This window comes from Mustela nivalis, assembly GCF_964662115.1.
Source record: "Mustela nivalis genome assembly, chromosome: 13".
In the NCBI taxonomy this organism is placed as follows: Eukaryota; Metazoa; Chordata; class Mammalia; order Carnivora; family Mustelidae; genus Mustela; species Mustela nivalis.
The window spans coordinates 23,321,921-23,342,605 of record NC_139032.1 but is presented as its reverse complement, the minus strand read 5'-3'; the positions used below and the strand labels follow the sequence as shown (position 1 = coordinate 23,342,605).

Below are 20,685 nucleotides of genomic sequence, written 5' to 3'. Positions count from 1 at the left end.
CATGAAGAAATCTCCCCATGATCACCAAAAGAAAGAACCTCTGATTCCTTTATACCCACTATTCCTGCCACATCCCCTGTATATTATTAGAAAGTCAGCAGCAGCCTTCTACAGTCTTCCAAGTGCAGCACCATCTGGTGTGGCATTTGGTTCTACTCCACTGAATCTATGGTAACTTCTATGCCACAAGTTTCATTTTTTGTCTGGTGTGGTATGTTGAATTACATTGTTGGATAATTTTAGTAGTATTTTAGGTCTGTTGGGAGTACACCAGTTTTCCCAATTGTTGCAACAGGTTGGTGTGATTTCTTTTCTTTTCTTTTTTTTTTCTTTCTTAAAGATTTTATGTATTTGACAGAGAGAGAGAGAGAGAGATCACAAGTAGGTAGAGAGGCAGGCAGAGAGAGGGTGAAGCAGGCTTCCTGCTAAGCAGAGAGCCTGATGCAGGGCTCGATCCCAGAACCCTGAGACCATGACCTGAGCCGAAGGCAGAGGCTTAACCCACTGAACCAACCAGGCGCCCCAGTTGGTTTGATTTCTTAAGTGTGATTAAAGGGAAAACTTTTTTGGTGATGTCATTTCAGGCTGAGCAGAAGTGACAGCTCCTCAGTAGAACCCAGACAATTCAAAAACTCCCACATAGCATTTATTGGTTCTGCTTAAGTGAAGTAGCAGAGACATTGGTTTACAGCACTGTTGTTCAAAATACTAGAGTGGAATTTCACCTGGTAGTTAAATTCTAATCAAGGTAACCTTAACAAATAGCTTTGCATAACTGTCAAAAGTAGCAGCCTGGTCAAATCCTCAACAAACAACTGATTATGAAGTGAAATTGTTAGTAGAGTATTCTAGATACAGAAATATAGTCATCTTCATAAACTCTTCAAGACAGGAAAGGAAGGGGAAAAGAGTTGGCCATGCTATTAAACATTTTGCACGTTATTTAATTTTTAGCAATGAGCCAGTAAATCAGGTCTTCTGGGGGGAATATTCCCTGATTTATAGATTTTGCCGACTTCTATGGCATAAATATTCTCCCCATGGCCAGTTTCAAGCTACTAAAATGATGTCACTATATGCAGAATTTAAAAGAGATGCACAAAAAAAGAAAAAAAGAGAGATGCAAACCTTTGTTTCTCACTAACACACAGTGATTTTGAGGTGGGTGTTATTATCTGAGATGCAATGACTGGGAAATTATAACAGTTGAAATGAAATTGGAGTAGTCAGATCTGTGTGACCAGGAGCTCTGTTGTATTCTACTATGCCTGAAAAAAATATGTGTATATTGAGAGCCTTCCCTGTGCTAGACATTTTCAATGTCTTTCCCTGGTAATACCTAAAAATAATGAAGAAATGCATGAAGCCTCCAAACTTGGCAGTTTGTTGCTTCTGTACCCACCCACATGGGAAAGGTGAGAGAATTTCAGGTATAGTACAGATCTACTGAATTAAAAAACACAACATAGTAGAATGAAAATATCTAATGTATCCTCCAGTTGGTTTCTTGTTTGTTTGTTTTTTTATGTATATATACTTATGTTACTGCTTAAAATTGTAGAGAATTGAATAATGTCCACAATGTTATTGAAATGGGAAGAATTAAATATAATTAAGTCACCCCTTTCCTGTTATTGCATTAAAGAAATATGAGCTCATTCTGCTCTTCTATTTGTCTCAGAATTTTATTATGACAGAGGATATTATAAGACAACAAAGAAATGGGCCCATTCTCAAATCCCATCCCAAGTGATCAAGGATGTTTCATTTTATTTTGATTGATTTCTCATCTGTTCCTATTCTCTGTTTAATTGGAAAGAGTTGGCAGAGAGTACTTAGTGTCTAAACCTATTAGAATCAATTCCAAATTTTGTTTACCAAACTCAGATGGACACTCAGGCTCATAGTCCTAAAGAAGCCTACTATGCTGTGTTCCTTCTAATTAGGTTCCCTGGAATAAGTGATTTTTTCCTAAAATTGTGCTAGAGTCTCATAAGCATTCATACCTTTGCCTGGTAGATGCCCATAGAGTTTTTAATGCCTCTGTGGCCAGAAAGAATGAAAAGACCCCTCCACGTAGCTAATTTACCACCTGCCTAATGCTGTGTCCATGACAATTACACAGTAAGTTGAAACAGAGCTAAATTGTCTCTTTGCTCACAGTCTCTGGTCAAACTGATTCCATCCCTAGGCTATTACAGCACAGTGGGGAGAAAGGCTTACAGACTCATGGAATCAAAACTGTTATTGAAAATTATGGCGTCTTAAAATGACTGCCTGACTACTACATTCTGAATAGAAATTCTGGAGAATCTAGAGGTTCCCATGTGGACAATGTGTGGAAAGCAAGTGAGAGGGAAATGACTCTGTTGCAGGCCTTCATTTTATGATGCTGTTGTCTTGGCTGACCTGTGGTAGCAAGGTCCACAAACACCAGAAGCTGTCTTTTTTGGAGTCAATGAGAATTGATGAGGAAGGAGCCACCATCCCTTCCTCTCAGAGCCCTAATGAGAACCTCTCCCCAAGCTCCTTGACTATTCTTCACATGGATTGACCAGCCATAGCCATAGTATTGGTGACATATCAAAATGGGTAAGGGTGTGGACTCTGGAATCAGAGTGCTTGAGTTCAAATTCCAGCTGTGCGACCTTGTTACTTCTTTGTCCCTAAGTTTTATCATCTGATAAAAATGGGGATGGTAATAGTACCCAAGTCATAGACTAGTATGTAATATGCTTAGAGGTAAAAATTATATAAATGGTCACCCAGAAAAAGATACTCAAGCTTGGTACTTGTAGCATTGATGCCAGTGTTCTGGCCATATCTCCTTGCTATTCACTTTACATGCTGAAGACTGCAGACATGTACCAGCCAGAGGTCTTTCTTATGGTCACAGGTTGGCTTGCATTGAGGACAGGCCAGAAGTTCTGAAAGTTAATGCTTCTGGCACAAGTTCTAAGCCAGTGGCAGAAAGGATGTTGGTGCATAAATACCCAGTTTCCTACAGTTGAGACAATTCTGGAGTGTGTTCTATACGTCTCCTAGAGCTTCCCAGGGAGATGAAGCCTCCTAAGATGATAACAAACTTTACTGGCTTTATTTTCTCTCTTTCTCTCTCTTTCTTTTCCCTTTCCCTTTCTTGCCCCCCTCCACTGTTCTACTGCCATACTGTTGTTTCCTGGGATCACTTCTCAAATTGACTACTTGCATTTGAATCCTTTCTCACAGTACCCTTCTGGGGGAACCTAAATCAAGACAGGTTTCATGGCTTTTGGAGTATTATAAGTAGCTACTTAATTAGGTGTATTACTTAAAATTTTTTCATTAAGATGGTATACTTTGGGGCACCTGGGTGGTTCAGTGGGTTAAAGACTCTGCCTTTGGCTTAAAAAAAAAAAAAAGGATGGTATACTTTCTTTAGAGATTCTAAAGAATCTTTAGAAAGGATGGTATACTTTCTTTTTAGAGATTCTAAAGAATCTTTAGAAAGGATGGTATACTTTCTTTAGAGATTCCAGAATCTCTAAAGTATACCATCCTTTTTTCTCCATCCTTTTTTCCTTTACATCTCTAAAGAAAGTATACCATCTTAATGAAAAAATGTTTTGTATACTTTTATGGTTTATATACTTTATGATTTGGTTTATATGCCAGATTTTTTTCTAAGTGGAAAAAAGTTCTGGACTTTGAGACAAGAAAACCCAAGTTGCTGTTGCTGTTGAGACAAGATAACCCAAGTTATCCTTAATTGGATAAATGCATTTTTTTAAAAAATTCAGTTTTATCAGGTGATACTATCTATATATTACTATAACAAATAAGATAATATATCTAAAACAATTCTGCAAAGTACACATTTTTGGATCATTAGCAGTCATCTCATTGGGGCTTTATTTTGTTCTTAGAATTTTTACCACTTGACATGGATTATGTATAACTATGCAAAGTAAAAGTATTCATTAAAATCAGGCCATAATGTTATGATCTACCTTTTGTTCTTCAGTTTTGGTTAACATTTTCATTTGAACTTTTTTTTAAGTGATTTTTTAAAAAGATTTTATTTATTTATTTGGCAGAGAGAGATCACAAGTAGGCAAAGAGGCAGGCAGAGAGAGAAAGAGGGGTAAGCAGGCTCCGTGCTGAGCAGAGAGCCCGATTCCAGGCTCGATCCCAGGAACCTGGGATTATAACCTGAGCCAAAGGCAGAGGCTTAACCCACTGAGCCACCCAGGTGCCCCTCATTTGAACTTTTTAACAACCTATCTTCTTTGCCATTTTGGCAGCTGCCTGATGTTCTAGGAGGCAACCAGTGCAGTGGATTTTTGAAGTATGTGTCCAAGATCCTAGTTTCTAACCCTAGGCTACAAATTGCATAAGACAATTTGATAAATAATGGTAAGAACATTTCTTTTTTGTCCTTATACAAACAGTTTATGTGCTATTTGACTAATGCTTATGCCAAGTATGAGTTTACCAAACAACTAAGTCACAGGAAAATTCAAACCTTATAGCATTTTCCTGTTACTTTAATAAAAAAGAAATTCATATTCCTAAAAAGTAAAGGAGCATTACATTGCTTATTTTATGAGTTAGTCCATAAAGAAAAGTCAAAAGGCAGTACATAATTATTTTGAAAATCTTGTAAATTAGTAGTAAAAGTGAATAATAGAAGGAATGGTTTATATTCCCTCCATTGAAAGAACAAGAGTTACTATTTTCATGTATCTCCTTCCTATTTTACATATATTGTTTTCCTTTACAGTGTTGATTATATCATGTGATGTGTATTTCTGCTTAACATATATATTTGGCATAAGTCTGGGGCTATTCAACAGCCATGTCTCATGGCCACACACTTTCTTCTAGGTTCTCACTTATTCTTCCCATGTCATTTGCATGACATTTCCAGTGTCATTTTATGATACTGCTGGCAGCCTCTTTTCTTCTAGTTTGGTTTCCTTCTCCGTGACCCACCTCCAGCTCCTTACCTCTCAGAACGCTGCCCCTGAAGCAACCATGTGCCTGAGTTTTATCACTTTGGTACCAGGGCCACCCACAGTCCGGAGACTCATCTTCTTTGGGCAGATGGATTCCCTTTCCCTAGTATGGTGATATCATCTGTGTCACATCTTTGCTTGGGAGTGAGCAGGAAAGTCTCATCTTTCCTTTCCTTTCCCCTGGACAGCTATTCATGAAGTAAGGTTATGAGTAAAGGGTGAATTCCTTGTAGGTTCCTTCCAGATGCCCCTCTCCCCTTTATAATTGGATATCCAGTTTTTAAACCCATTATTTAAGGAAACACATTTTTAAAATCATCAAGGTAACAAAGTGCTAAGGTAGAATTTTAAAATATAATATAGTCTCTTTTTTCAGAGGTTGAACCAGAAAGTTACCTTAAGAAAAATTTTTCTTATTATGAGAAAAAGAAAAGTGACTGGCTTACCTTAGTTATGTAAATGCTTAGGTAACCTGTTCTGGTGTTTTTGTGTTTCGCCTTGAAGGACAGACCACAACATTCTGATTTTAGCAAAGTCTCCCTTTCTTACTACTGAACCTTTGTGAAGCTTGTGAGCCAGTTTTTCATCAGAAGTCTAGCAGCCCCGTGAGAGGGAAGAGAAAAAGACCCCAGATTTAATGCTAGACAAATTTGGAAGATGCCACAGTGTCCCTGGCTGAGGCCTCTGATAGGAAGGGACTCTAGTAGTAACTAAGGAGAACTCATGGGGAAAGAAAGTAAGTTTGGGCTTCAACAAGTTTCAGACGAAGGTATAAGATAGGCCTGGCTCTAGCAGACCCTGAACTGAGCCTTCATATGGTCCCAGGCCAGGTGCTAGGTCATGGCTCGGCAGCAGTGGGGGTTCCCAGCTAGCTTCAGTGCAGCCGTGGGGCCCACCTCTAGTTTCAGCCACCCCAGATGTGGCCACGGCCTCAGTGCTGCCTCTGGCTTGTGGCTGTCCTCCATGTTGCAAGAATGGTAGAAGTCCTTGGTCTACAGAGTTGTGGTTGGGGGTGACATGGGAGACCAAGTTGCCTGCCAGTAGTAGAGGCAGATGTGTTTGTAAGTAATCAATTAAAATAATAAAAAGGATGTGGCTATTTTATACCTCACATCCCTTGAAGCAAATTACTACTACTCATGCACTTTTCTTTTTCCCTTTATCTTTTCTTTACTCAAGCATATTTCATGTTATTAGGAACTTCAATGGCTTCCTAACAAAGTGTTGTACTGAGAGAATATACCATACTTTTTTTTCTCATTTCTCCATTATTGGACATTAAGGTCTTTTGCATGAGACATTTCTGACAGAATCTGGTATTGTTTTAGTGCTGTTAGTGTAATAGTAGGAATATATGTTCTGGGTGTTAAAAGTATGCAGCTATAATGTGAAACAAGTCACACAGAACACAAACTTTATTTTTTGGAGTATAATGAATTTAGTTTTATTCTCTTTTTATATTCAAGAGAAACTGGAAACCTCTGCCAAGGGTGGGGTGTAATAGAGAGAAGGGGCTCAGAGAACCAAGACAGCAAACCATGCTTGAGTCCCAGGTGTTCTAGGGAACCTTTGATCAGAAGAAGGGTCAGGGATAGTACTGTCTACTGGGTAGAGGGCCCACATCTATTAGATTTAAGAGACCGTGGCTCTCCCCAGTGATTCCCCAGCAGCAAGTGCTTACTTGGCGCTTTGTATGTATTTTGTGAATCTTTGAATGAATGGATATTTCCATTAAACACTCAGGGAACAGATTACAAGCCTGGGTAAGCATTCTGGAATTAAAGGATCAGATATACAAAAACTTGGCATGTAATTTTGAAAGTGCTTTTTAACCTCTAGAAGGTTCTTGAATGTAAAATTGGTAATGATAACTGTACTTACCTTTATAAAGAGCATAATATTATGATAGATCCATGTGATTTCTTAGTGATGTTATGTTATTTTAAGATATTATTTTTTCTGACTGTGTTTATATGATCTACACCTGGATATAGAAAACAACAACAAAAATGAAACAAAAAAACACTGATATAAAAGGAAATAGTAGCTCAAGTTCATAGCATGGATAGTACTTTGCTATCCATGGAGGTTGTATTTCTGAGTGTACATTATTATATTATTTTAGGCCTATATTTCTGAATGTACATTATTATTTCTGTTAAATTTTCTCTAACTTCCATTCATTTGAGAACTGTGGCACAATGAGACTACAGGTTCCATTTTCAAATTGGAGAGTTTAGAGAACTATAAAATGGGTCTTGTTTTGTTCATTTTGTTTCTTCCAGAAGACATTTGGCATTGTTTTATTCTGGGAACATGGTGGCTCATGGAGTAATTTATCCATTCAGGTCCCAGCTACATTGCCTTGAAAGGGGAGCCCATTAGGTACAACTACCCTGAGAATCTTAACTCTGGGTCCCTCATTTTTACTTACTGATATTTTTTGTAGACACCAGGAAATGCATTTTCTGCTTCAACATAGAGATTGGATTTAAAAGTTCCATTTTTTTCCATAAAAGGAAACTGATTAATTGAGCAAGGAGATAAAGCTCAATGAATTAAGTAGTGATAAAGCCATATCTGAAAAGGGATCAGTTCTATATAATCAATAACATGCTTTTAACATATGTTATCACATCCTTGAGGTAATTTGGAGAGGCATCATTATCCTTCTTTAAAAATTCAGGAAACTAAAACTGAGACTCAAAAATTTAGGGGTCATGTCTATAATAATAAGCCTGGTCCCCGAAGATCAGAGTTTAGGTTTTCTCACTCCTCCTACTCCATTGTGCTGCTGTTGAAGATGCCAGAGTCTTAGAATCTTTCTGTCTTTCCAGAGTCATTCAATCATAGTTCCAGAATATTTGTGCAAAAGAAATGTCCCTTCCAAAATTCAGATCTATTAACATATTATCAGTATAGTTCCATCTACATATAACGTGAAAGTTTGAGGCATTTCTTTCATTTTTTTTTCCTCTCCTTTTCCCCTTTATGTGTGTCCAAAGGGTATTCTTCTCACAATGCCATTTCCTAGGGGAAAGGAACATAGAAATTCTTGTTATTGATCAAGGCTCATACTCTGGATGCTTTTTATTTAAATTAAGCATAAAAAAAGAAAATGCTTTCTGTAGACTCGATAGGTTATTACAACTCCTTCTCATTTGTGCTTAGATTTAAAATTTTTCTCTTCTGTTTTCTGGCCACAAGGCTTCTTGATAGGAAATTGCAATAAGAGAAAGGTCTGTTCCCTTTTGCAATGCTCTCCACACAGAAAGCCTGGAGAAAAGTTGTAGCATATGTTAGAGACCCTGGCTTCTAGGAGCTGGGCCAGAGTAGGCAGCATGCAGTAATGAAAGGTGATTCTCTTTGCTTTCAAGTTTCAGTTCCCTTTTTCAAAAACTCCATTCTTGTGGCCAGGAAAAGGAAATAGAATTGGTTCTGAACCAGATGCTGCTCAGATTTCCTGGTTGTCAGATCAGAAGTGAGAAGGCAGAATAAAAGGAGACAAAATAAGAGAGAGACTGAAAGAGAGAGTGTGTGTGCATGTCTGTGTGTGCCCGCACTTGTACACATGCTGTTAGAGGGCCGCAGCTTGAGAACCCAATATAATCGCAAAACCAAGCACATTTTCCATTGCAAGTAAGAAGGAAGGAAAAGGAATAGATCACTAGTGTAGGGGTCTGCAAACTTTTTCTGTAAAGGACCAGATAATAAATATTTTAGCCTTTGCAGGCCACATTATCTCAGTCTCAAACCCTTAACTGTATTATAGCCCCAAACTACCTTAGACAACACATAAACAAATGAGCATGGCCATGTCCCAATGAAACTTTATGTATTGAACTGAAATTTGAATTTTATATAACTTTCCCATGTCATGAAATATTCTTCTTTTGAATTTCCCCCACCATTTAACAATGCAGAAATCATTCTGAGCTTATGTGCCAAGAAGCCTCTTTCAGCCTGTTCAGTGTTTGCCTCGCAACTTTCGCTGACTCTGTGACATCACTGAGATGCCATCTGACCTTAACAAAGCTTTATAAAAAGCCTCTCTGAGAGGATAATGGTTTACAAACCATCATTTTGTTGTTGCTGAGGATGAGGATAAATTAGTAATATGTGAATTCTGTTAGAGTCAGCAGGTGTTTCAAGTGTGTAATTAGATAAACCAATCATGGAGGTACCCTGTCTGTAGCTTAGAAGTAGAACCCAAGAAAGCAGATGCCATTAGATCATTGAGGAACCCATGAGATTAATTCTCAGGGCACAAGTACAAGGGCTTGGATATGTAAAGGAAAAAGGCATTGTTCAGCAACTAATACAGTGTCACCATATCAAGGTCACTTAAGTTACTGGATTGGTGCCTCTCATGGAACTAAAGGGTATCATACTGAGTGAAATAAGTCAATCAGAGAAATATGATCTCTCTGATATGGAATCACTGTATTCCATGATCACTTAAGTTACTGGATTGGTGCCCCTCATTATTAATTTCGGTTAAATTATACCTTTAAATAATAATGGTTAAGTTGTGCCTTTAAAGAAACCAAGCCCCTCTCCCCTCACAAAAAAGAATCCAAGCCCTTATAATGAGATAAAATATTTAAGTTACTACATAAGTAACTGAAAACAAGCAAACAAAATAAAAAAAATTAAGTTCAAATAAAGCTCTAGTGGATTCCGGTACTTACTGATTCTCCCTTCTAGGGAGAAGTGTGCAAAGTTCCAATAGATTTTGAGTTGGATTTTCTTCTTCCTACCTGTTGCTAATTATGTGTCATCTTTGGACCTCTATATTCCCATCTTATTGTGGTGTTTTAGGTTCCTGGTACTAGACGTTACCTAATTTCAGACTTCTAAGTTCAGTTTGCCATTGCTCTATACCACCCATCTACCATATTTTTTAAAAATTATTTTTATTAACATATAATGTATTATTTCCCCAGGGCTACAGGTCTGTGAATCACCAGGCTTACACATTTCACAGCACTCATCATAGCACATACCTCCCCAATGTCCATAACCCAATCACCCCCTCCCTACGCCCCCCCCCCCAGCAACCCTTAGTTTATTTGTGAGATTAAGTCTCTCATGGTTTGCTTCCTTCCAATCCCATCTTGTTTCATTTTTTCCTTCCCTACCCCCAAACCCCCATCCTGCCTCCAAATTCCTCATATCAGAGAGATCATATGATAATTGTCTTTCTCTGATTGACTTATTTCACTCAGTATGATACCCTTTAGTTCCATCCACTATATATATATATATATATATAGAGAGAGAGAGAGAGAGAGAGAGAATGGATAATGAAGATGGATAATTATATATATATATATATATTATATATATATAATATATATATACTAGGAGAAACAATACATCTGTCTGTGTCCAGTTAAACAACCACGAGTTCCCATAATAAGTTTCAAGTTTAACTATAAGCAGACCTCATGACATCAAAGGGCTGATGCTAGTACAACTGTTCTGTATTGATACAACAAACCTGAAAGTAATTTATGAGCAGTATTAGGGCAGCAAGGACCAGCAACGAACTTTTGACCCCAACTGAATTGTTCTCATTTGTTTAGCAAGTATGTGGGAAGTCACGTACGCGAGTGCACAACACATACAACAGACCCTTTCTCAGTGCTACTCAACTTTTCCCGTCCTAAACCTTTTGTTAGGTTATTCAGACTTTAAAGGAGGCACAAGTCAGGGCCTGGTTTGGTCCTCATCTCAAGCCTTATTGCAGCCTCCCACACCAGTGGAGGGGAAACTAGTGGAAGTGAACCATTCTTAGAGTCCGATATATTTTATTTTTTTATTTGTATTTCCCTGATGCCGAGTGATGTGGAGCACTTTTTCATGTGTCTGTTGGCCATCTGGATGTCTTCTTTGCAGAAATGTCTGTTCATGTCCTCTGCCCATTTCTTGATTGGATTATTTGTTCTTTGGGTGTTGAGTTTGCTAAGTTCTTTATAGATTCTGGACACTAGTCCTTTATCTGATATGTCGTTTGCAAATATCTTCTCCCATTCTGTCAGTTGTCTTTTGATTTTGTTAACTGTTTCCTTTGCTGTGCAAAAGCTTTTGATCTTGATGAAATCCCAGTAGTTCATTTTTTCCCTTGCTTCCCTTGCCTTTTGCGTTGTTCCTAGGAAGATGTTGCTGCGGCAGAGGTCAAAGAGGTTGCTGCCTGTTTTCTCAAGGATTTTGATGGATTCCTTTCGCACATTGAGGTCCTTCATCCATTTTGAGTCTATTTTTGTGTGTGGTGTAAGGAAATGGTCTTATTTATTTTAGAGAGAAAGCACACACACACACACATAGTTGGGGGGTAGGGGCAAAGGGAGAGAGAGAGAATCTCTAGCACACTCCCTGACTGATGTGGGGCCTGATCCCACCACCCGGAGATCATCACCTGAGCCAAAACCAAGAGCCAGACAGCCAACTGACTGAGCCACCCAGACACTCCCAGAGTCTGATAGATTGTTAAATGTAGAACTAATGGGATTTATCAATGAACTGGTTGTGAGGTATGAGAATGATGGAGGATTCAAGGACTGACTCTTGGGTTATCACAAAAGCAATTTCTTACCACCCCTTCTTTGTAGGCTCTAACGGAAAGAATGGCAGATGCTTGCCCCAATAACTGGCACAGATACATGAGGCTTCCACTACCTCTTCTAGACAACGAGGAGCAACCCTCCATTCCATCTTTCCCATCCAGCAAATGGCACAGTTTGAAGAGTCAAAAAGACTTTGGTAGGAGAAAGGCTATCAAGCACTCATTCCCTCCTAAAGACATGGGTCTCATTTCTTCTGACAGGATTGTTGAAAAAAATTAGTGAAGTAAGCAAAGTACCAAGCATGGAGTCTGGCAGACAGTAAGCATTCAGTACAGCGTCCATACAAAAGCTAATTTTTATTATCGCAAATCACAAATTAAACAACCTATAAAATCAGGTAAAGAGCTCATTGTCTTTTATGATGGTAATGTTCGTATTATGTTGGAAAATAGAGTTTATGCCCATAAAAAGCTTAATTTCATTCTCTCCCTTTGACTTTCTGGAGACTTGCAGGAGGATTTGGTGGGTGGAAGTGGGGTACAGAACCAAGTGGGATAAAAGATAATTCTTAAATGAAACTATTTGCTCCTTCCCTTCACACTGGTGCAGCTGCAGAGCGGGAGCTCACATCAGAGTCTATCATAAAGCAGCTTTATTAAAAATAGTGATAGTAATAATAATAATAGTAATAATAATAATAAAAGGATCCAGGTTAATTCCAGCTCTGCACCCTCTGGGCAGCACTTATATGGGCAAAAGGGGATGCTTTCCAATGCCGGTATTGATTTTCATGTATAAATCCCTCCTCACAGAATCCTCTCCTCATTTCAGCCAGTGTAAAAGTAATCATTTTCTTTATGACCAGTCTTTCAAGTTAGACCCCAAGCCATTTGCAAAAGAAAGGAGAAAAGCCAGGAAGCAGAGCCCTGCAGCAGGAAGGCATATGAGGTATCTCCTCTGAGGAGTCCTGGAGTGTCCCGAAGACAGGTGAGACAGTACAAACCTGGTGGTCACCAGAATTTTCTGTGAAACTCACTGAGGGTGTGTCATGGGAATGGATTGTTCTGTAACTGAAGCGAGGCTGCAACAGAATCAATCATAGCTCTCTCTCCTTCCCTCTCTGCCTCTCTCCCTTTCTTCCTCTCTGCCTTTTCTTCTCTCGCCTCTCCCTCCTTCCCTCTGGGCTTGCCCCTTTTCTCCACTCCTCCACCTCAGTCCCACACCTCAGGGGGCCTCATGTTCATATGTACAGACACCCCAACCCTTATGTCCAAGTTGATTCCAATACTCTTCACCTGTTCAGCTCATTCCCAGCACCAAGACAAACTTTGAGCCTGGGTTTGTGCATTCTATTCCAACAGCAAGACACACACTTGAGGGGACACTCGGGCTCCGGAGGTAGGCTTATGGCTGTAGGTCCTGGAAATCCTGATCCTGGGTTCTGTATACCCAGAGCACAGTCTCAAACTCCGCCACAAGCACTAAAACAACCACTAGTCACACGCAGCTGTGGAGTTGCTGAAATATGGCCAGTCCAAATGGAGATGAGATGCAAGTATAAAATACATACTGGCATTTGAAGACTTAGTACCAAAAAAAAAAAAAAAGCATAAAATATTTCAGTCACTTTTACATTGATTATGTTACATTAATTATATTTGGGATATATTATTAAACTTAATATCATCTGTTTCCGTTTGCTTTTTTTTTTTTTTTTAAACATGTCCATCGAAAAATTTCAAACTACACCTGTGGCTTGCATTACACTTCTATCGCACAGAGCTGGGCTTAGACCAGGAGTTCTCAGTGTGCTCCCAGAACCAACAGCTTGTTAGAAACGCAGATCCTCAGGCCCTACCCTGCACTTAACCGAATCAGCACCTCTGGGCCCAGGAACGAGTGTTTATGAAACCTTCCAGTGATGCGAGGAGAACCATGAATTCAGAAGCCAGAGCAGGCAGGAGGGGAGAGTTCTCCCAGCTTGTGTCTGGACTGGATCTCTTGCCCTAGGTGGCGGAGAAGTGCAGGTGAGTGGCCAGAGAAGGCCCCTCTACAGTCTCTGAGCCGCAGCCTGAGGACAGAACCAGTTCTGCCTTAGCCCTTCCCCCAGTGCCTGCCTGGTGTTGTTCTTGGCAAGATGTGTTTATTCAAAGGGGTTCAGTCATCTCACTAAATAAAATCACTCACTTAGGCTGGTAAATATTGACTCCAGCTCTTACGCTTTTATGTATTTCAGCAACTCCCAATGTTTGAGGGCTCAGCAAGCAAACAAGAGCAGGTACGGGAAGTTATTGTGGTGTTTGGGGGCCCTGTTTGTTTTTGTGCAGCTGATGCCTGTTGCCCATTAGACTGGTTACTAATGACCTTGTTACAGAGCACTCTGCAGTTGGTAAGGCCAAAGGCTTTAATAGAATACAAATGCCTTTTACATTTCCCCATGAAGAGTTTATTTTAATTGTGTTTTGAAATATACTGTACCCTAACGGCCTCTCTTTCCTCAGCGATGTTCATCTCCCAAATAAGGCCCCAAGGAATGCAATGCATAATGGGGTGATGTGTAATGGGCAGTTCGGAATTCAGTCTGAAGAGGGCTCCTGGTGTCCGTGCTGCATACATTTAAGGTCTCCGGAGCTGGGAGGGAAGACATGCTGGAGGGCCACCTCATGAAGGGCTGTACGGAGCTGTGGTTTTGAAGAACTGGAAAGTGTTGGAAATCCCTTGTAGGTTTTTGTGTTTTCTTTGTCTCTTGGTGCAACAGAAATCTTGTATTTTAGCTTCTAGCCAGAGTGCTCAGGTAGAACTTGGAGAGGGAGGTGACACCTTCAGCAGGCACAGGGTTAAGGAATGGATCCAAGAGGTGTGGGGTGGGTCTGGCAGCAGACTGGGAATTTGGGGACAGAGCAGAGGGCGGGGCAGGAGAAAGGAGCAATCCTCAAAGTCACTCCATTTCTTCCTTCTAAATTCTACTTCTTTATTTGGTCTTTTACATCATTTGGTCTCTTCTCTCCCACTTTTGTTTGTTTGTTTGTTTGAGAGGGAAAGCCCTCTTATCACTCTTCCTTTCTCTCTCTCTCTTTTTTTTTTTTTTTTTTTTTGAGAGGGAAAGAGAGCACGTGAGCAATGGGGAGAGGGAGAGGGAGAGAGAAAATCTTAAGCAGACTTCCTGAGAAGCACAGAGCCTGGGTGGGTGGGTGGGGGGCTCCATCTCATGACCCGGCGGTGAAATGAAGAGTTGGATGGTCAACTGAGCCACCCAGGTGTCTTCTCTTTTCACTCTTGGTTTTCTTTTCTCTTCCTTTCCCCCTCTTCCTGCATCCTTCCCTTTTCCCCTCTGGGAATAATGTGGAGACAGAGAACTGCTTAGAGGAAAATGGGAGGGAATTAAATGCTCAATAAAGTGAATCCAGTATCCGCCCCACTGCAGGCTCAGGAGCTCAAAACACACCTTACACCTCGCATATGAGCACGACAGGTTCTTGTGCACACACACACACACACACTTAAGATATGTACCAAGATCCTTTAGCTGTTAGCCTACGGTGAGACGTAAAAGAACACTGTTGCCAAAGTGACACTGACCCTGAAAACAGTAAAAGATTTTGGTGATTTGGAGTTTCTTCTTTAAAGTGGCCATGTGGGGATGACTAAATCGGATAATGCACTTAAGCACTGTCTTAACAGTGCCGTATTCAGGCTGCTGTAACATAATACCACAGGTTGGGTGGCTTAAACAGCAGAAATTTATTTCTCAACATTCTGGAGACTGGGAAATCCAAGCTCAAGAGATCATTTGATTTAGTTCCTGACTTGCATATGGCCACCTTCTCCCTCTGTCCTTACATGGCCTTTCTTCAGTGCCTGAGCATGGAGAGATTGATCTCACTGTGTCCTCTTACAAGGCCACTATCATGAGTACTCCATCCTCATGGCCTCACCTAACCTCATTTACCTCCCAGAGTTTCCATCCCCAAATGCCATCACAATGGAGATTAGTCAGGGCTTCAACATAGGAACTTTAGGGAGAAACAAACATTCTGATCATAAGTACTGAAAAAACAATAAATATTAGTATTTTTGCTGCTTCTGAAATGAGGACTTAAAAATTGAAAGCATTCTGTGGCTGGAAGATCCATTTCTCCTTTCTTCTGTCATTTAGACCTCAGTAATGTGGTCAAATCAACAAAATCATAATGAAGTCAGAATTCATCACACAAACTTTAGCCCTTACTAAGTTAATATTGAGGGCCCTAGGAAGCCATTTCCTTTCTCGCTCTTTCCCTTTGAGTTTTTCTTTCTTGACATTTCAAGGGAAACCTGATGATGAAACAGTCAGTTCCGTTCACTGACCAGCTAATCCATTGTTGAGGTATGACCCATAATTCCATTACAGAGAATGTATTCTAGTACCAAAGTTCCAGAAAAAGATCTGTTCCAAACCACTGACCAGTGAGTGTAAATATCAGTCTGTGTTTTCTTGGTGTGCAGTTTTGGAGAATCCTGGGTCTTCAGGACCCAAACGGAATAAACTGGAATAGTGAGCTGCCCGTTTTGGGTTATTTAAGTGCCATCTGGGGTGGAAACACGGTTTTTCAGTGAAGCTGAGTCTTTGGTAATCCTTTAGCCCTAGATGATCCTTACGTTGTTTTTTTTTTTTCTTTTGTTTTTTAAGATTTATTTGTTTATTTGAGAGAGAGAGCGAGAGAGAGCGCATAGGGTTGGGGAAAGCAGAGTGCCAGGGAGAGAGAGTCCCAAGCAGAGTCTGAGCTGAGCGTGGAGCCTGACTTGGAGCTCTATCTCACAACCCTGAGATCATGACCTGAGCTGAAACCGAGTCAGACGCTTAACTGACTATGCCACCAGGAACTCCCAGTTAAATACTTTTTGATGCAGAAGATTTTCCTTGTAAGTGTGGTAGTCACAGATAAGGAATAATTATCACTATGATTGACTCAAAGCACTATATCCATATGATGCTTCACTATTAGACGCAGGTTCCACAAAGTGTGATCTTGGAGCTTGCTAAAACGCAAATGTGCAGGCCTCATTCTGAGTTACTGAATCAGAACCTCCAGTATGGGATCCAGAAAAGTCTGAAAAGCATGGCTCTAGACCTGAATACAAAAACTAATACTATTAATGCCTTTTGTTTTTCTTTCTTTAGTTTTTTGCTTTGTTTTGTTTGTTTTGGTTTTGGTTTTTGGTTTTTTGACAGAGATGCAGCAAGAGAGAGAACACAAGCAGGGGGAGTAGAAGAGGAAGAATTCTCACAGGCTTCTTGGTGAGCAGGGAGCAGGACTCCGGGATCATGACCTGAGCCAAAGATGCTTACTGACTGAGCCACCCAAAGCCCCAGGTATTTTTTTTTCTTAAAATAAAACAAAATAAAGTTTGTCTCATTTGATTATAAAATCATGAATGTTCATTGTAAAAAAGTTCTTACCAAAAATTTAAATAATAAGTTAAAAATTATCGATTATCCCACTATGCAAAGATAACCATGGATAAATGCTTTATTTTTTCCCCATTACATATTACAGTGAACAAAGACCATTCTGTCTGTGGAGTTGCTGCTTTCATAGAACCACAGGATATTAATGCCATGAGGGAACCGGGAGATCATGTGGACCCCATCCCATCATTTATATCAAGGAAAACAAAGTAATTAGCTCTATGGCACCAGTCCAGCCAGTAACTGTTATAAATGAACCTAATAGTTGTCTCCATCAGATGTGCATGAGGCATCAGGTTATCTATCTAACAGAATGACATTTTAGGAAAGCTCTGTATACTTTTAAATCTCAAAGACACCTAAAAAAAATTGTATACCTGAAAAGCCTATTGGTCTGTCCTTGGAGAAGAAAACAAACAGATAAAGAAAAAAAAATCATATGAGACATACTAATATTATTTCTCCAACTTTCCAACTTTGGTGAAGTAGACTACATAATAAACATCACGCACTAGTCAGTGACCAGTGCAATATACAGTTGACCCTTGAACAATGTGGAAATTAGGGGCATTCATGATTTTTTTACAGTCAAAAATCCATGCATAATTTTAGACTGCACTGGAACTTTGTTAATATACCACTGTTGCCTGGAAGCTTTACTGATACCATAAACATTTGGTTAACACATATTTGTATTTTACATGTACTATATGCTGTATTCTGACAATAAAATAAGCTGGAGAGAAGAAAATGTTAAGAAAATTACAGGAAAGAGAAAATACAGTGGCAGTACTGTACTATGTTAAAAAACCACATGTAAGTGGACCTGTGCAGATCAAACCTGTGTTCAAGGGTCAACTATATATTAATATAGAGGCAACTTATTCACTTACCCATTCATTGTTTTAACAGATATTCTTTGGGCATATAATTTGAATTTAATGCTCAGAGGACTAGTGTCTTGGTAAGAAGCAAAATGTACACTTAGTGTATATCTTTTCTTATAATATTTTATTTATTAGAAAGAGAGAAAGAGAGCACGAGTTGGGGTAGGGGGAGAAGTAAAGGGAGAAGCAGACTCCTGCTGAGCAAGGAGCTGGATGCGAGGCTGATCATGACCTGACCCAAGGGCAGATGCTTAACCAACTGAGCCACCCAGGCCCCTTGTTTTGCATATATCTCTTAAATGAACTTGTACTTTCTTGAAACCTAATCTTATATCTGAGGCTGGGTTTATGAGGCTGGGGAAATGGTGTGCCTCCTCCTCCAGCTGTAACTGTGTACATACACTGCATATCATCAAATGAAATTAATGAGTGTATTCCATCTCTGGAGTTGCTCAATATTTGAAGATTGCTTTTTAATGAAATATCTTGTTATCATTGTCCAAATAACCGATGACCTCTCAAATGGAAACCATATGTGAATACAGGGACAGGAAATCAGTGTATTTTTTTTGTACAGAGAAAGAAAAAGAAGGCAGGTATCATGGTATAGAGAAAAGAACAGGAGGCTAGGAAACTGCTGTTAATTGTCAGTTAAAATTTCTGGTTGGTGAACTTCAGTTTACCATTTATTTGTCCATCATATGCCCCATTCTATTTGCTCTCTGGAATGTCACTATACTGCAGGTGGCCGTTTATACTGTTATACTGTTTATAAACTGTTTATACTGTTTATACTGTTACCCACTGCACCGGTGTGTTGGCTAATGAATGAGAAGTTATCTGATGGGTGAACTCTTGGTGAGCCAATAGCACTCAATGATGTAAAATATTAATATGAAGGTAAGTACATGTGTATTCTAGTAAAACACTTTGCACTCCTCATAGCAAGGACATCTAATAGCCAGGAAGCAATTTTTGAGGTCATGGTCAGCTTCCTAGAAACACAAAGCTTAAAAGCTTAAAAAAAACCTTTCAGGAATCACAGACTTTCCAAGTTCTCAGCTCCATACCCCCATTTAATTGGTGATTAAAGTAGAGGCTCAAAGAGGTTACACGTCTTAGTCAAGGACTAGAACCTGGGACACCTATAATTCTCTGTCTACCAATGATTTTGCCTAGAGAGCCTCAGAAAGCACATCTACATCTATCCTTCATTAATTAGTCCTAAAGTTACCTCACATTATGTCTTATCTTTAATATGAACATCCATTTGTTAGATAGTGGTGACAGTCATGATGTTTATTGATAAGAAAATCAGGGCATTTATTGAAAAATAACATACCCTACCCATATACTTATTAAGTCCAATTAAACTGAAGCTTGAGAGTGGAGTGAAAATTGCAGGCAGAGTGTAGGGTAGACAGTCTAAGGGAATGTGGGGTGGCAAAGCCAATGAAAAGTGAGAAAATTTCTGGGATGGTGGCTAGAGGAAGGACCTTTAACAGAAATTGTTGGTCACGTAATCTTAAAACAAATTAAGGTTTTATTTTAGGAAAGAAAACTATAATGCTTTCCTGTCATCCTTACAGTGTGGTCCAAGTTTATGATCTAGTATTTTATCTCAGTTCATAATGTATTGTTAGGACAAGGCAAGGAAAGGGTTTATAAACGTGATGCTCCACTACAAAATGTCTAGATGGCTTTCTTTGTTATTTCCCTCTTCCCCTTTCCAACTGTCCAGGCCTTGAATGTGAGAAAGAAACTCAAGACCCTCAAACAATATGCCAAATAAATGTCTTCTGCATTCTGGAAGAAAATAAAAAAAGGGTCTCTGGGGTTCAGTAAACTGTCTCTAAGTCGGCCTGGAAGAGCCACAATTTGTTCTCCAGACTGTTCATGGCTCCCCCAGAATTCTTTGTCCGGCCTAGAAAACCAGCTCTGTGACATTTTGGGTGCCTTTAACTCTTATGGTGAATTACTGTATCCAATGCATATCTCCTCCAGGGCTCACAGAGATCTCAGCAAGCACGGAATATGGAACTGTTCAAATCAGGAATAGATGGGGACTTTGAAGATAAGGTAAACTGTGTATTCTTGTTGACAAAATAATCTGAAGCTTTTGTTGTGTGTTTCCATAAAAGACTTCCCAGGCATAAATCAATATGGCAGCACCAACTCTGCGAGAATAAGAAACGATAAGTATAGTTTTCAGCACCCTGTAACCGCTCATTACGTTTATTTCCCAGTTTTCTTTGTTATTCCTTTCCTGTTCAAATCTGAGCCAGCACATTTTTGGCTTCCCAGCTGAACGAGGAGGTGCTGCCAATCAGCAGGAAATAGAATACAGATAAGACTCATATAAACTCTTTTGAACTGGTAGAATAGCTGGATGAGAAATGGATGTTAAATTGTTTACATTTGCCAAGAAAACGTTCCATTTTTAAATTCAAAGCCTGGTAGAATAGCTGGATGGGAAATGGATGTTAAATTGTTTACATTTGCCAAGAAAATGTTCCATTTTTAAATTCAAAGCCTCTGCACCTTTGTAAATGAAAACAAATCACTGGGGTCATGTAGTGTTCCACTCTGTAAAAGCCATCAGGAGTCTGATAAAAGCCTTTGTAAATCACTAACTTTATCTGGTACTTGCTCAAAAGAGTCATTTCCTTCATTAATTTCCACATTAAAACGATGTGGCCTTTGCCCTGGGTCTTTGGAAAAGCTGTGTAGTAAAAACAGGTTCCCAGTAGACTCTGAGGTGTGCTCTACAAGCAGTGACAAAA

At 39.5% G+C, this 20,685-nt stretch overlaps 1 long non-coding RNA gene and 1 pseudogene across 2 annotated transcripts in view; one reads left to right on the top strand and one right to left on the bottom strand.

Annotated features, from left to right (window-relative positions):
* Positions 1-20,685, bottom strand: part of LOC309846291 (spermatogenesis-associated protein 31D1-like) — a 911,407-nt pseudogene that overhangs the window by 866,652 nt on the left and 24,070 nt on the right. The window lies entirely within an intron of this gene.
* On the top strand, positions 16,037-20,258 carry LOC309846406. The gene is made up of 4 exons (XR_014301920.1): positions 16,037-16,175; positions 16,728-16,919; positions 17,104-17,224; positions 19,907-20,258. It is a non-coding gene; the product is annotated as an uncharacterized lncRNA (long non-coding RNA).